Source organism: Oryx dammah, unplaced genomic scaffold (assembly GCF_014754425.2).
Source record: "Oryx dammah isolate SB20612 unplaced genomic scaffold, SCBI_Odam_1.1 HiC_scaffold_29, whole genome shotgun sequence".
Taxonomy (NCBI): Eukaryota; Metazoa; Chordata; class Mammalia; order Artiodactyla; family Bovidae; genus Oryx; species Oryx dammah.
In genome coordinates this window covers 61,579,350-61,596,989 of record NW_024070213.1, presented here as the reverse complement: position 1 = coordinate 61,596,989, position 17,640 = coordinate 61,579,350, and the positions used below count along the sequence as shown (strand labels likewise).

General features: G+C 37.4%; 1 protein-coding gene across 22 annotated transcripts in view; it reads left to right on the top strand.

The window, feature by feature from the left end:
- Positions 1 to 17,640, top strand: part of R3HDM2 (R3H domain containing 2) — a 161,681-nt gene that overhangs the window by 38,259 nt on the left and 105,782 nt on the right. For 20 of the 22 annotated variants that reach the window (XM_040233023.1, XM_040233044.1, XM_040233027.1 and 17 more), the window contains one exon: positions 9,009 to 9,071. The gene's annotated coding sequence lies outside the window, so the exon portion shown is untranslated. Of the gene's footprint in view, positions 1 to 9,003; positions 9,072 to 17,640 lie in introns of all 22 variants that reach the window. The other 2 variants (XM_040233022.1, XM_040233025.1) reach the window with 1 other exon arrangement.

Here is a 17,640-nt window from a genome sequence, read left to right as displayed (position 1 = left end):
GTGTGTGTGTGTGTGTGTGTGTGTGTGTGTGTGTGTGTGTGTGTGTGAGATAAACAACAAGGTCCTACTGTAGAGCACAGGGAACTATATTCAGTATCCTGTGATAAACCATAAGGGAAAAGAATATGAAAAAATATATAGTATGTGTATAACTGAACCACTTTGCTATACAGTAGAAATGAACATGAGATTGTAAATCAACTATGCTTGAAAAAAATAAAAAATTTCAAAAAGACATTAGGGATTAACATTTTCTGAGGCTGAAAAAAGAAAGATGAGAAGTTATTCCTAATGTGAAAAATTACATATTTTTAGATTTTCTCTTTGAATTGGTGTCACATTTATATGGTATAAGGTTCTACTGATAGAAAAAAGTAGAGTGAAATTTTCTTCTTGTTCCTACGATATAAACCAGTTAGTTTCTCTTTCCAGGGGCAAGTAGGGTTACCAGTTTTTGTGTATCCTGTGCACTTACAAGCATGAAATATACACATACATGAAAAGTTTCTATGTTCTTTTCTTCCTTTTTAAAAAAATGATTATCTTGCACTTTTCTTACACATACATCAAGTTGTATGTGTTGTTGTGATTCAGACTTAGAACATAACATCAAAAATTTCCTTATTCTTGTTTGCATCTGTACAGTATTATGGGCTGTGTATGAAGTTTCTATCATCTACAATATTTATGGTTATTATTGTGCTATGTTACCAGTAAGGTTTTTAAGGCAAATCTCTACAATTTAAAATGCTTTTCGGGGAAGAGTTGAGCACTGGGGCGAATCAGGAGTAGTTATGTGTGTTTCTTATTTAAGTAAGTTACATACATTTTTGTAAGCATTTTCCCTACTCTTTTCATAGTGACTTGTAACTCCTCAAAAAAAAAAAAAAGCATTTTGACTTTTTTCTCAGTTATAAACAGTGCTGCATGAATAACTTAGTACGTATGTTATTTTGCATATTTGTAATAATAAGATAATTTTCTAAAGGTATATACTTTGCAGTTTTTATAAACATTGTAAAATTGACTTCCAAATATATATGAAGTTTACATTTCCACCAGTAGTTGATTCAAGATTTGAGAGATAGGATTTAGTCATGGTGGACACATATAAAATAACCACTTTGAAATGTTTCCACACATGTATATTTGGTGTGCATTCAGCTTAGCCTAGTTCATTCAACACAGTTAGAGTGCCTCTGAACCAATGTAGTCTTTGGTCTCATAAGCAACTATAGCTGATTAAGCTATCAGGGAAGGCTTTCTGCAAGAGCAGAGCCTTGAAGGACAAGTGGGGCAGGGGAAATTCTAGATCAGCAGTTCTCCAATCTTAGTCTGATTTTTTAACTCTTTAAAAAATTATTACGGACTCCAAAGAACTTTTATTTATGTGGGTTATATTTGCCAATATTTACTAAATTAAAACTAAGGAAACATTTAAATATTTATTAATTCATTAAAAATAGTAAATTCCTCCATATTAATGTATGACACTTTCTAATTTTTTATATATAATTTTAAATTAAAGATTGCACTTCATTTGCAGTTGCTAAAAATATTGGCTATATTCCCTGCATTGTACAATACATCCTTATACCCTATTTTATAACCAAAGAAATGCAAAAAAGCAAAATGACTGTCTGAGGAGGCCTTACAAATAGCTGTGAAAAGAAGGGAAGCGAAAAACAAAGGAGAAAAGGAAAGATAAACCAATTTGAACGCAGAGTTCCAAAGAATAGCAAGAAGAGATAAGAAAGCCTTCCTCAGTGATCACTGCAAAGAAATAGAGAAAAACAATAAAATGGGAAAGACTAGAGATCTCTTCAAGAAAATTAGAGCTACCTAGGGAACATTTCATGCAAAGATGGGCACAATAAAGGACAGAAATGGTATGGACCTAACAGAAGCAGAAGATATTAAGAAGAGGTGGCAAGAATACACAGAAGAACTGTACAAAAAAGATCTTCACAACCCAGATAATCATGATGGTGTGATCACTCACCTAGAGCCAGACATCCTGGAACACAAATCAAGTGGGCCTTAGGAATCATCACTATGAACAAAGCTAGTGGAGGTGATGGAAATCCCATTGAGCTATTTCAAATTCCTAAAAGATGATGCTGTGAAAGTGCTGCACTTAATATGTCAGCAAATTTGGAAAACTCAGCAGTGGCCACAGGACTGGAAAAGATAAGTTTTCATTCCAATCCCAAAGAAAGGCAGTGCCAAAGAATGCTCAAACTACCACACAATTGCACTCATCTCACAGGCTAGTAAAGTAATACTTAAAATTCTCCAAGCCAGGCTTCAGCAATACATGAACCGTGAACTTCCAGATGTTCAAGCTAGTTTTGGAAAAGGTAGAGGAACCAGAGATCAAATCACAAACATCTGCTGGATCATTGAAAAGCAAGAGAATTCCAGAAAAACAGTTATTTCTGCTTTATTGACTACGTCAAAGTCTTTGACTGTGTGGATCACAACAAACTGTGGAAAATTCTTCAAGAGATGGGAATAGCAGACCACCTGACCTGCCTCTTGAGAAACCTATACGAGGGTCAGGAAACAACAGTTGTAACTGGACATGGAACAACAGACTGGTTCCAAATAGGAAAAGGAGTACGTCAAGGCTGTCATGCGAAACACTGGGCTGGAAGAAGCACAAGCTGGAATCAGGATTGCTGGGAGAAATATCAATAACCTCAGATATGCAGATGACACCACCCTTATGGCAGAAAGTGAAGAGGAGCTAAACAGCCTCTTGATGAAAGTGAAAGAGGAGAGTGAAAAAGTTGGCTTAAAGCTCAACATTCAGAAAACGAAGATCATGGCATCTGGTCCCATCACTTCCTGGCAAATAGATGGGGAAACAGTGGAAACAATGGCTGACTTTATTTTGGGGGGCTCCAAAAATCACTGCAGATGGTGACCGCAGCCATGAAATTAAAAGATGCTTACTCCTTGGAAGGAAAGTTATGACCAACCTAGACAGCGTATTAAAAAGCAGAGATATTACTTTGCCAACAAACGTCCATCTAGTCAAAGGTATGGTTTTTCCAGTGGTCATGTATGGATGTGAGAATTGGACTATAAAGAAAGCTGAGTGCCAAAGAATTGATGCTTTTGAACTGTAGTGTTGGAAAAGACTTGAGAGTCCCTTGGACTGCAAGGAGATCCAACCAGTCCATCCTAAAGGAGATCAGTCCTGGGTGTTCATTGGAGGGACTGATGTTGAAGCTGAAACTCCAACACTTTGGCCACATGATGTGAAGAGCTGACTCATTTGAAAAGACCCTGATGCTGGGAAAGATTGAGGGCAGGAGGAGAAGGGGACGACAGAGGATGAGATGGTTAGATGGCATCACCGACTCAGTGGACATGGGTTTGGGTGAACTCCGGGAGTTGGTGATGGACAGGGAAGCCTGGCGTGCTGCAGTTTATGGGGTCGCAAACAGTCAGACACGACTGAGTGACTGAACTGAACTGAGCTTCTGCCTCCCACTCTCCCACCCCTATGTTGCCTGCTTGTGCCCACCCCCCACCCCTCCCCCTAGTAACCACTGATTTGTTCTCTGTAAGTCTGCTTTTCTCTGTTCATTAGTTTATTGTATTTTTTAGATTCCACATATAAGTAACATCACATAGTATTTGCCTTTCTCTCTTTGTGTTATTTCACTTAGCATAATGCCCTTCAAGTCTCCCCATGTTGCTGCAGATGGCAAAATTTTGTTCTTTTTATGGCTAAGTAGTATTCCTGTGTGTGTGTGTGTGCACATGTGCCTACATGTATGTGTGTATATACACACCCAGTAGTATTCCTGGGTCATATGGTAGTTCTATTTTTAGCTTTTTGAGGAGCCTCCATACTGTTTTCCACAGTGGCTGCTCCAGTTTACATTCCTGCCAACAATGTATAAGGTTCCTTTTCCTCCTCATCCTTGCCGACATTTATCATTAATGTTCTTTTTTCTTACAGCCATCCTGTGAGGTGGTGTCTCATTGTGGTTTTGATTTCTATTTCCAGTGACGTTGAGCATCTTCTCCTGTGCCTGTTGGCCATTTGCATTTCCTCTTTGGAAAATTACCTATTCAATTCTTCTGCCCATTTTTGTATAATATACTTTTTAATGAAAACACTAATTTTTTAAAAAATTTATTTTATTGAGGTATAGTTGATTTACAATGTTGCATTAATTTCTGCTGTACAGCAAAGTGATTCATTATACAGAAACACATATATATACTTATTCATATTCTTTTCCATTATGATTTATTACTAGATGCTGAATATAATTTCTGTCATCCTGTATGTAATAGTTTGTATCTGCTAATCCCAGACTCTGAATCTATCCCTCCCTCACCCCCGTGACCTTGACAACCATAAGTCTATTCTCTGTGAGTCTATTTCTGTTTTGTAGATAAGTTCATTGTGTCTTTTTGTTGTTGTTGTTGTTTTAATTTTTGGCTATGCTATGCTGCATGTGGGATCTTCCCTGATTAGGGGTCAAACCATACCTCCTGCATTGGAGGTACAGAATCTTTTTTTTTTTTGGAGGTGCAGAGTCTTAACCAAGGACTACGAGGGAAGTCCCCATTGTGCCATATTTTAGATTCCTCATACAAGTGATATCATATGGTATTTGTCTTTCCAACTTACTTCACATAGTATGATAACTTCTAGGTCCATGTTGCCTCAAATGGTATTATTTCATTCTTTTTTATGGCTGAATAGTATTTCAGTGTGTGTGTGTGTGTGTGTGTATATATATATATATACACCACATCTTCTTTATCCATTCATGCCCATGTGTCAGTGGACATTTAGGTTGTATCTGTGTCTTGGCTTTTGTAAATAGTGCTACTTTGAACAAAAGGGTGCATGTGTCTCTTTGGATTACAGTTTTTTCCAGGTGTATAGCCAGGAGTAGGATTGCCGGATCATTTGGTAATTCTGCTTTTAGTTTTCTGAGGAACTTCCATACTCTTTTCTGTAGTGACTGTACCAGTTTTCATTCCTACCAACAGTGTAGGAGTGTTCCCTTTTCTCTCCACCCTATTCAACATGTGTTATTTGTGTGTGTATATATATATTTAGATGCAGGGTCATAGTTATTGCACACAGGGTCTTCACTCTGTTGCAGCATACCAGATCTTTAGTTGTGGCATGTGGAATCTAATTCCCTGACCAGGATCGAACCCTGATTCCCTGCATTGGGAGTGCAGAGTCTTAGCCACTGGACCACCGGAGAAGTCCCTGAGCTCCACTTCCTGATGGGAATTGCTGCAAATAATCTATGGCCATGTTTAACCTATAACACTGGGCATTCCTTTTCCTTGTTCCTCTTCTTTTTTGTCGTCTTGCTCTTTCTCCCTCCTTTTCTCACCTCCCTTCCTTCCTTCAAGTTAAGTGGATAATTTGTGGATTTTTTAAAATTACCTTGCCTTGCCTTATCTTTTTCTTGAAATTCATGTTAGAACAAAGCTTACTTGGTTAAAGGATTTCTTCTGTGATTTCTTGGTGTGGCCAAGGACCAGATATTTTTAGGTCTTGACTTCATAGCTTCTTTTCAAATTACCTTAGTGATACCAAGTATCTCTTAATGCAGGAGAGATTAGTTTTTTCTTCAGGTGATTTTCATCTTTTTAAAAAATCCTTTTATTTGTAATGGCTAAGGTTTAACATTCTAGTCCTTTTATGGTCTCTGTTACCAGCCATTCAGTCATTCAGAAGTTACTTGTTAGTCATCCAGAGTTCCTAAAGTGGGGCTGAAATGGCAACTTTTTTCCATGGCACTCATTGAAGTCAAGAAAGGAAGGGTTCCCTATCAGGAGAAGGTGTCTGGATTACAGTTTGTCTTGAGTGGACAGTGTTTTTTACATGTGAAATCAGTAAGAATGTTGGGTAAGGTGCAGATGTCAGTGACCTGTCAGCCCATCAGGATAAATCAGCTCAAGTCCTAAATGAGGTGACAGTGTCAGTACAATGAGCCCCTTGCCCTGAGTTTATTGGGCCTCTAGCTAAGGTAGCTGTCATAGCCCTTATTTTAAAGAAAAGTCAGAGTATTTGTTCAAGATTCAGCTGACTTTAAACATTATTTATTTTGGAGGGGGAAGGTCCCTTTCAGTATAGATGTACCATTGAAAGTGACGTGCGGCTGTTCTTCAGATTATAGCCATTTTCATGTGCCCAAGTGTTACAGTTGTTTGCATCTTTTAAACTTGTCTCCAGGTGACTAGAGGCAACAGGTGACTGTTTCTCTGAGTAAGTTTAATTAATTGTCTTGGGTCCCAGACAAGTAGATTTGTTAACTGTAGTTTCTGATTTATCTGTTGCCCAGACTAGTGATAATTTGATAGGAATAGGAACTCAGAGGTGGCATTTTATTGTGAAAGGTAGATATTGGTTGCTAAATGCAGCTGATTGGAAGGCTGGGACAAAGTATCTGTTTTTCTGGTGACAGGGTCGTTATTTAGGCTTTATAGAATGTGCCACTAGTCTGATGACTAAACTAAATCTCCCTACCCCTGTGAGGAGTGCTTCACAGAACTCTTATCAACTATGATACTCTTATAAGGATTTGCAACTTGGTTCAGATTAGCCTGGTTGTTCTCCTCTTCCTCAGTGCAGTACTAGTGGCCAGATTTTTGGTACTTGCTGCTGCCTGAGAACTTTGGATCTGAACCCCAAAGACCTAGAGAACTGTGTTGCCAGATAAGATTGCATCTATTTTTTGAGTGCAAATTTTACTTTCAGAGGTACCTTCTCTCTTCCAGAAAGGAAGAGAGCTTTTTGAGAATACAGGACAGATTGTTAAAATGAAGAGAACATAGGGTTTTGAAGCCTGGTTGGTTTTTTGGCTGTAGAAATAAGTTTTAAAAAACCAAACACCTCAGAGGTAGTACCTGGCTTTGTAAGTGAATCAAACAACTAGAAAACTGTTACAGTGTTTATTGTGTGTCAGACACTATTTGGCATTGGAGGTACAGATATGAAAAAGACACATAAGACTTCTGCCCTCAGCTTACATTTCCTTGTTTGAGAACTTTGATAAAGAAGAAAATAAAGAAATAAGATAATTAGGGAGTATAGTGCTGAAGAAAATTGATACGGTGATGTGATTTGAGAGTAAGAGGATACTTTAAATTGTGTGGTCAGATCTCTTCATAGTGACATATGAACTATTATTTGAAGGGGGGTTAGAACCAGCATTTCCTGATGGAAGGTTACTGTTTTGAGCAGGAGGAACAACAACAAAAAAAGGACTTACGGGGAGTATGTGGTTTGGTATGTTCAAGAATAGGCAGGGCCAGGTTTTACAAGGCTCTGTAGACCTTGCTTGGGATGATGGAAAGCCATTAATGGAAGGAAACTGGTTGAACAAGGAAGCTAAGTGATCTGATATACATGTTAAAAAGATCACTCATAACACGTTGTAGATCAACTGTACTTCAATTAAAAAAAAAAAAAAAAGATCACTCTTGATTCTCTGGGAAGAACAGATAGCAGACTGCCCAGTGCAGAAGTGGAAAGATCAGTTGAGAGGCTATTAGTGTAGTAGTATAGTATAGTGTTAGTCGCTCAGTTGTGTCCAGCTCTTGGTGAGCCCATGGACTATAGCCCTGTCCATAGAATTCTCCAGGTAAGAATACTGGAGTGGGTAATCTCTTCTCCAAGGGATCTTCTAGACCCAGGGATCAAACCCTGGTCTCCTGTATTCCAGGCAGATTCTATTGCATTTTATTAAAAAATTGCAATTATATGGAGGTTGAAGTGGATGGATAGCAAAAAGGAATTCAACTTCTTTTAGAAAGTATTTCATTTTTAATTTTGATAGATTACAGTTCGGGCAAGAAAACCATCATAGCAATAAGTACTAGTGTGGGCTTTGAATTATGTTGCTCTTGATTCTCTGACTCAGAGTTGGAAAGTGACTTTTTGGTGTGGCAAGGCTTCAACTTGAATCTCCTTTGCTCTCTTAAGAATAAGATACATCTGGGTATGTATGTCTTGAGGGCCTTTACGGAAAGGCAACCAGTAATTTCTTTACATGAGGAAGAACAAGACATTTCGTGGGGAAAAAATTCACTGTGCAGGTAATTTTTCAGGACCAAGATTGGCGGTGGGAAGGGCAGTATCCTCCGGTCATGCCTCCCAATCCTAACCAAACCACCACACATCTAATGCCAAAAGTCTGAGGGGAGGGGACTGTATAGAAACTGGAAGAGCTTTTTCATGGAAGTCTGTGTAAGATACTGGGAAGGTGGACTTAGTGATGTGATATTCATAAAATAGTTATAAAACAAAATGATGAATTGGAGATACTCCTCACTGTATAGATCTTAGGAGCGCTTAGGGTTTTTTTTGTTTGTTTGTTTGTTTTTGTTTTTTAGGTTTTGGAGACAGGCTGGCTTGAGCATATTAAGGGTTCTGGTGGTAACACTCAGCACCCTGGGTTCCTAAAGTAGATTCAGCAGCAACCAGCCCTCAGAGTCCTATAATAACAATAATAATAAATACTGCAGTTGGAGTGAGGAGACACTAAATTCTGTGTTTGTGATATTATTTCTACTCAGAGAAGAAATTTTTTTCTCTGGCCACTCTACTTCTGCTTCGCATCTACCAAGACAGATGCTATTCTGCTAGCTCAGCTTCTAGATTTGTCTTGTGTAGAAGGATAATGGGTAAAAAAACAGCTGAAGTTCAAGGAGTAAGGCTGGATGAAAGTGGACTTTATTAGAAAGTAGACTGAGAACTGCTTATAAGTAGAAGGGATCAGCAGTGGGGGAGGAGCCAAATGACCAGTGTTTTATTGTGAATTAAAATAGGGGTAGGGTTCAGGGCAAAGTGAGGGTTATAAGAAATATTGTGAGCAAAAAGAATTGAGAAATAAAATATTAAGAAGCTGCTATGGATTTTTAAATAGATCTCTTTATTTTCTTTGAGAGTCTCAGTATATTAAGACTGAAATATTGCTTTTAACTTATCTTTTTTTTTTTTTTGAGGTTAGACTTGTTACTTATATGTGACACCATTCCAGCACTGAACTCATGGAGGCTGAACATTTATTCAGGTAATAATAAACATTTATGAAACACTTTTTATGTGCCAGGCAACAAAGTAAGTGCTTACCCATGATCTCATTTAATCCTCACACAACCTGGGAGTGTTATCGTACCCATATAATGGGTGAAGAATTTGAGACTCATAGTATATCAAGATTGAATTCATCTGAATTTTAATTTTTAATTTTTAATTAAAATGCAAAAAGGCCACTGCAAAGTCAAAGTGAGAGATGTAGTAGCTTGGATTAGATGATGTTGTTATTCATTATCTGACATGAATATGAATATAAAATGGTTTTGATTGTCTGTAGTTAACCCTCATCTCCATAACTTTTCCCCATTGCTCAATACATCATACTTTCTGTTTGTCTTTAAAACAGTGAAAATATCTTTCGGTAAAGAAAAATTCAGTTTAGGATTTTTAACCTTAAAGCTTTTAAACTTTTTTTTTAAAGTAGGTAAAAAGTTTATATTTTTTGATTAAATGTCTACAAAAGGTAAAAATCTATAATTGGGGAGTTCTTAAGAGGTGATAATACAGATTATAGTCTTTTTTATTGATTTTATCACACTTGGGGTACTATTCACAGATGTTTTCAAGTTTAAGGAACCTTATTAGATTTTCTTGTAGGAGATTTTTTTGGTGTATCTAAATGCTTATTTACAGATTATATTAACTGTGTACTTGCCAGAACTGACAGAGTTTCTAGCAGTACCGACTGAAGATCTGACAAAATTGAAGATGGAACATGTCTGAAATTATAATATAGGTTAATGGAAGTGTTTTTATGTTTACAAAAATTCAAATGTATATGCTACTTTGAATGGCTCTCTCTGTTTAATTTTGTGAAGAGTTGCCTGTACACTCAGCAAGGGAAAGTAAAACCGCTTTATTAATGCCTTATCAATTATTGAGTGGCCAGTAGGAATACATTGTCCTCTCATAGTTTTCAAAAAAGAGCTTAATTGAGGTTTTTAAAAATTGACATACAGTACACTACATATGAAAATACACAATTTGTTAAGTTTTGACATGTGCTTATCATGAAACTGTCACCACAGTCAAGGCGTAATGAATATATTTATTACCCCTCAAGTTTTCTTATCCCCATTTGTAATTCTTCTCCCAACCTCTGTGGTCTTTGGACAACCACTGATCAATTTTCTGTCAGTATAGAATAGTTTGCAGCGCCTAGAATTTTATATAAATGGAATCATAAGTGTACACTCTCATATTTAATTATTTTTGGTTTGGCTTTTTTTTTAAGTTAATTATTTTAGATTCATATATGTTGTATGTATCAATAGTTCATTACTTGTTATTTCTGAGTAGTGATCTTTTGTATAGCTGTAGCACAATTTATTCATTCATTTACTTACTGACAGACATTTGGATTTATTCCGGTTTTCAGCAGTTACAAATAACACTATGCTGTGAATATTTGTATACAAATCTTCATGTGGACTTAGACTTTATTTTTCCCTCCAAGTTAATTTCTTCCTTTTTTTTTTTGAAGTGAGTTCACATAGCATACAATTAACAATTTTAAAGTGTACAATTAAGGGGTATTTAGTATATTTACAGTGTTCTGCAATCACTAACGCTTTCTAGATTCAGAACTTTGATTATTCCATGAACCACCCCGGGCTCATTAATCTTTTCCCATTCTCTTTTCCCCCCATCCTTTGGTAACTTCTAGTCTGCTTTCTGTTGTTATGAATTTGCCTAGTCTGGACATTATAATATGAAAGGAATCAGACAGTTTGTGAACTTCCGTGGCTGGCTTCTTTCATTTAGCATAATGCTTTTATGGTTTAGGTTTCCCCGATAGCTCAGTTGGTAAAGAGTCCACCTGCACTGTGGGAGACCTGGGTTTGATCCCTGGGTTGGATTCATCCAGTTTGTAGCATGTATCAGTACTTTGTTTTGTGTTTAGGCTGTGCCACGTGGCTTTTGGAATTTCAGTTCCCTGACCAGGGATTGAACCTGAGCCACAGCAGTGAAAGCCTGAAATTCTAACCACTAGGCCACAAGGGAACTCCCAATACTTGGTTCTTTTTTATGACTGAGTAATATTCTGTTGTGTGGTGAATATATCCTATTTTGTTTATCCATTCATCAGTTAGGGGACTTTTAGGTTATTTTCCACGTTTTGGGTGGAAATATGAATAATGCTGCTACGAACCATTATATACAAGCTTTTGTGTGGAAATATGTTTTCATTTATCTTGGCTACATACCTCAAAGTCTGTTTGCTGGATCATAATGGCAACTCACTCCAGTATTCTTGCCTGGAAAATTGCTTGGACAGAGGAGCCTGGCAAGCCACAGTCCATGGGGTTGCAAAGAGTCAGAGACAACTGAGTACATGTGCACCACAGTAACTCGACTGTGAGTATTCTCCAGGCAAGAATACTGGAGTGGGTTGCCGTGCCCTCCTTTGGCCTGTTGGATTGATTGTCTTGGTACCCTTGTCAAAAATCAGTTGACTATACATGTAAGGATTTATTTCTGGACTTTCAGTGCTATTCCACTACAATACTGTTTTGATTACTATAGCTTTGTGTAGTTAGTTGAACTTGGGAAATGTGAGTCCTCCAATTTTGTTCTTTTTTTTAAGATTATGTTGTTTGTTCTAGGTTCCTTGCATTTCCATATGAATTTTAGGATCAGTTTGTCAGTTTATGAATAAAAAAGCCAGCTAGGATTTTGATAGGGATGCTTTGAATCTGTAGATCAGTTTTGGGAGTGTTACCATCTTGACAGTAACATACATTCCTTGGTATGTAAAACATGCATGCTGCACAACGCTTCAGTTGTGTCCGACTCTGCAACCCCACGGACAGCAGCCCACCAGGCTCCTCTGTCCACAGGATTCTCCAGGCAAGAACACTGGTGTGGGTTGCCATTTCCTTTTCCAAAACATACATATCATCAAGGTAAGTTGCTTCAGTCATGTCTGACTCTTTGCAACCCCATGGACTGCAGCACGCCAGGATCCCCTGTCCTTCACTAGCTCCAGAATTTGCCCAGATTCACGTCCAGTGAGTCAGTGATGCTATCTGACCATTTAATCTTCTGCTGTCCCCTTCTTTTGCCTTCTATCTTCCCCAGCATTAGGGTCTTTTCCAATGAGTTGGCTCTTTGCATCAAGTGGCCAAAGTATTGAAGCTTCAGCTTTAGCATCAGTCCTTCCAGTGAATATTCAGAGTTGATTAAGTTTACATCTAAGTATTGTTTTTAAAAATGCATTTATTTTTGGCTCTACTGGACCTTTGTTGCTGCACGGGCTTTTCTCTAGCTGCTGCGCTTGGGTTTCTCATTGCTGTGGCTTCTCTTGTGGAGCATGGGCTCTCTAGGGCAAGTGGGCTTCAGTAGTTTCAGTTCCTGGGCTCTAGAGCACAACCTCAATAGCTGTGGTGCACGGCCTTAGTTGCTCCACGGCATATGGGATCTTCCTGGAACAGGGGTCAAACTTGTGTCTCCTGCATTGGCAGGTGGATCCTTTACTGCTGAGCCACCTTTTTTTTTTTTAATTTGAACTTTATTTGGCCAGTGTGTCCAATTCCAATATTGTGGTAGAAATGCCTGAAGAACTGTCACCATGTGATTCAGCTCAAATATCCTTGGCTTGTCTCCCAGCCTGGAAACGAAGGGTCCCGGTTCTGCCTGGCACAGGACTCAGGCCACCCTGGACATCACAGAGCAATAAGGGCCCTGGCTTGGGGAAGGAGGGGGCTGCTGGGCTTATCCTGGCTTGTCTTATTTTTCTTACTACTGTAAATAATTTTTTCCCTTAACTTCACTTTTGGGTTGTTCATTGCTTGTGTGTAAAATGCAATCAGTTTTTGTATATTGACCTTGTATCTTGGAACCTTGCTAAACTTGTTTACTAGTTTTTAGTGGATTCCTTAGGATTGTCCAGATACAAGATCATGTTATCTGCAAATAGAGATAGTTTTTACTCCTTTTCCAATCTGGGTGCCGTTTCTTTCTTCTTAATGTCTTATTGTCCTAGCTAGAACCTCTAGTGCAAAAGTGGATGTCTTTGTCTTGTTACTGAGCTTAGGATAAATGCATTCCATCTGTAAGTAGGGTGTTACGTATGAGGTTTTGCAGATTTTTTTTTTTTTTTTAATGAAATTGAGCTATTTCCTTAGGATTGCTCTGAGGATTATAGTTGACATCTTAATTTATAACAGTGACATCTTAATTAATACCAACTCAATTACAGTTGTGTGCAAAACTTTGTTCCTGTTCAGCTCTGTTCCCTCCCCTCTCTTTTGTGGTATTACATGCAAATTATATCCTTTTATATTGCATGCCCATCAACAGTTTTATAATTATAGCTTTATTTGGTTTTCTTTGAAATTAGATAGACAAAGAGTTACATACAAAGCATTTATACTATGTTTTATATTTACCTATATAGTTACTTTTACCAGTACTTTTAAGTTTTTTGTTTGGATTTGAGATACTGCCTAGTATCCTTTTATCTCAGGCTGAATGGCTCTCTTTGGTATTTCTTATAGACTAGATTTGCTGGTGATGAGTTCTTTCATTTTTTTCTAGGAATGTAATTTCTTCTCTGATTTTGAAGGGTGGTTTTGCTGGATATAGAATTCTTGCTTGATAGTCTTTTTCTTTTAGGACTTTGAATAAATCTTCGCATTACCTTCTAACTCCCATGGTTTCTGATGAACTTCTTGGATATGCAGATTTAGTGTTTTAAATCACATTTGAGAAAAATTTGGATCCTATTTCATTAAATATCATTTCTTTCCCTTTCTCTCCTGTCATGGGACTCCCAAAATGAATTGTTATGTTTTGTACTAAGACTTTGTTACTTTCTTTATTTTTTTTCTTTCTGTTCCTCAAAATCTAGCCTAATTGACCCATCTTAAAGTTTGTTGATTATTTCTTCTTGCTCAGATCTCATGTCGAACTCTCTACCGATGTTTTTAATTTCCATTATTGTAATTTCCGACTCCAAAATTTTCATTTGTGGTTCCTTTTTGTAATTTCTTTCATTCAGTATTCTGTTTTTGGTGAGACATTGTTCTCATAGTTTTTCTTTAGTTTTTTAGTCATAGTTTTCTTAATTAAAAAAAATTTTTCCCTCCCTCTTTCCTTTTTGATCTTATTTAAAATGGCTAATTTAAAGTCTAATACCAAAATATAATTTAAACAATTTTTTTGAAAATTAAAAAAATATATCTAAGTCCAGAAACTTGCTAAGTAAGTTTCTCTTAACTGTCATTTTTCTTGTGGGCCATACTTTCTGCTTCAAGGTAATGTTATATTGTTAAGAACTTTACAATACTGAACCTCTGTTTCTTCCCTCCTGGTCATACATTTACTTGTATATATAAATTGTATAATATATTTTAATTATTCTTGCTTTGAATAATTGGTTATTTTAAAAAGGTATTTAAGTAATGAAGGAATAATTTTTTATATTTACCCACATTGTTACCACTTCTGGTGCACACTCCTTTGTGTAGATCCAGATTTTCATGTTATACTCATTCATCCTGAAGGACTAGTACAGGTCTGCTGGTGATGAATTCTTTTAGTTTTTGTATGTCTGAAAAAGTTCTTATTTTGCTTTCATTTTTGAACAATATTTTCTGTGAATTTAGTATTCTTGGTTGGTAGGTTTTTTTGTTTTGTTTTTTAAATTTCAGTCTTTTAAGATACCACTCCATTGTCTTCTGACTTGAATAGTTTCCAGTGAGAGTTCTGTTGTAATCTTCCTCTTCCTCTTTGTTCCTCTATAGATAAAAAGTTCTTTTTATTTGACTACTTTTAAGATTTACTCTGTATTACTTGTTTTAGGTAGTTTGTTAATAATGTGTCTATTTTATTCTTTGAGCTTCTTGGATATGTGTGTTTATAGTTTAATCCAATTTAGAAACTTGTAAGTTATTTCTTTAAATATTTTTTCATTTTCTTTGGAAATACCACTGTCACATACATTAGTTAATTTGAAATTATGCCACAGTTCACTGTGTTCATTTTAATTTTTTCTTCTGTTTTTGGTTAGTTTCTAGTCCTGTGTTCTCAAGTTTTTTCTCCTAATTTATTCTGTTAAAATTTTTATCTGCTGTTAGTCTTACATAGTGTAGTTTTATCTCTAATATATCAGAGATTTTTTTTTTTTTACGTCTTCTTCTAACATGCTTAGTTTTTTCTTTAGATTTTTGCATATATCAGTTCAGTCACTCAGTTGTAACCAAATCTTTGCAATCCCATGGATTGCAGCATGCCAGGCTTCCCTATCCATCACCAACTCCCGGAGCCTACTCAAACTCACGTCCATCACGTTGTTGATACCATCCAACCATCTCATTCTCTGTCGTCCCCTTCTCCTTCTGCCTTCAATCTTAGCGTCAGGATCTTTTCCAATGAGTCAGTTCTTTGCATCAGGTGGCCAAAGTATTGGAGTTTCAGCTTCAGCATCAGTTCTTCCAATGAATATTTGACTGGCTTGATCTCCTTGCAGTCCAAGGGACTCTCAAGAGTCTTCTCGAACACCGCAGTTCAAAAGCATCAATTCTTCGGCACTCAGCTTTCTTTATAGTCCAACTCTCGCATCCATACACTACTACTGGAAAAACCATATCTTTGACTAGACAGACCTTTGTTGGTAAAGTAATGTCTCTACTTTTTAATGTGCTGTCTAGGTTGGTCATAGCTTTTCTTCCAAGGAGCAGGCATCTTTTAATTTCATGGCTGCAGTCACCATCTGCAGTGATTTTGGAGAGCCCCCAAAATAAACTCTGTCACTGTTTCCACTTTTTTGCCATCTATTTGCGGTGAAGTGATGGGACTGGATGCCATGATCTTAGTTTTCTGAATGTTGAGTTTTAAGCCAACTTTTTCATTCTCCTCTTTCACTTTCATCAAGAGGCTTTTAGTTCTTCTTCACTTTCTGCCATAAGGGTGATGTCATCTGCATATCTGAAGTTATTGATATTTCTCCCAGCAATCTTGATTCCAGGTTGTGCTTCATCCAGTCCAGCATTTCTCATGAGGTACTCTGCATATAAGCATCTGAATGCAGAGTTCCAAAGAATAGCAAGAAGAGATAAGAAAGCCTTCTTGAGCGATCAGTGCAAAGAAATAGAGGAAAACAACAGAATGGGAAAGACTAGAGATCTCTTCAAGAAAATTAGAGATACCAAGGAAACATTTCATGCAAAGATGGGCTCGATAAAGGACAGAAATGGTATGGACCTAACAGAAGCAGAAGATATTAAGAAGAGGTGGCAAGAATACACGGAAGAACTGTACAAAAAAGATCTTCACGACCCAGATAATCATGATGATGTGATCACTAATCTAGAACCAGACATCTTGGAATGTGAAGTCAAGTGGGTCTTAGAAAGCATCACTACGAACAAAGCTAGTGGAGGTGATGGAATTCCAGTTGAGCTATTTCAAATCCTAAAAGATGATGCTGTGAAAGTGCTGCACTCAATATGCCAGCAAATTTGGGAAACTCAGCAGTGGCCACAGGACTGGCAAAGGTCCGTTTTCATTCCAATCCCAAAGAAAGGCAATGCCAAAGAATGCTCAAACTACCGCACAATTATACTCATCTCACATGCTAGTAAAGTAATGCTCAAAATTCTCCAAGCCAGGCTTCAGCAATATGTGAACCGTGAACTCCCTGATGTTCAAGCTGGTTTTAGAAAAGGCAGGGGAACCAGAGATCAAATTGCCAACATCTGCTGGATCATAGAAAAAGCAAGAGAGTTCCAGAAAAAGATCTATTTCTGCTTTATTGACTATGCCAAAGCCTTTGACTGTGTGGATCACAATAAACTGTGGAAAATTCTTCAAGAGATGGGAATACCAGACCACCTAACATGCCTCTTGAGAAATCTGTATGCAGGTCAGGAAGCAACAGTTAGAACTGGACATGGAACAACAGACTGGTTCCAAATAGGAAAAGGAGTACGTCAAGAATGTATATTGTCACCCTGCTTATTTAACTTATATGCAGAGTGCATCATGAGAAACGCTGGACTGGAAGAAACACAAGCTGAAATCAAGATTGCCGGGAGAAATATCAATAACCTCAGATAGGCAGATGACACCACCCTTATGGCAGAAAGTGAAGAGAAACTAAAAAGCCTCTTGGTGAAAGTGAAAGAGGAGAGTGAAAAAGTTGGCTTAAGGCTCAACATTCAGAAAACAAAGATCATGGCATCTGGTCCCATCACTTCATGGGAAATAGATGGGGAAACAGTGGAAACAGTGTCAGACTTTATTTTTGGGGGCTCCAAAATCACTGCAGATGGTCACTGCAGCCATGAAATTAAAAGATGCTTACTCCTTGGAAGAAAAGTTATGACCAACCTAGATAGTATATTCAAAAGCAGAGACATTACTTTGCCTACTAAGGTCCGTCTAGTCAAGGCTATGGTTTTTCCAGTGGTCATGTATGGATGTGAGAGCTGGATTGTGAAGAAGGCTGAGCGCCAAAGAATTGATGCTTTTGAACTGTGGTGTTGGAGAAGACTCTTGAGAGTCCCTTGGACTGCAAGGAGATCCAACCAGTCCATTTT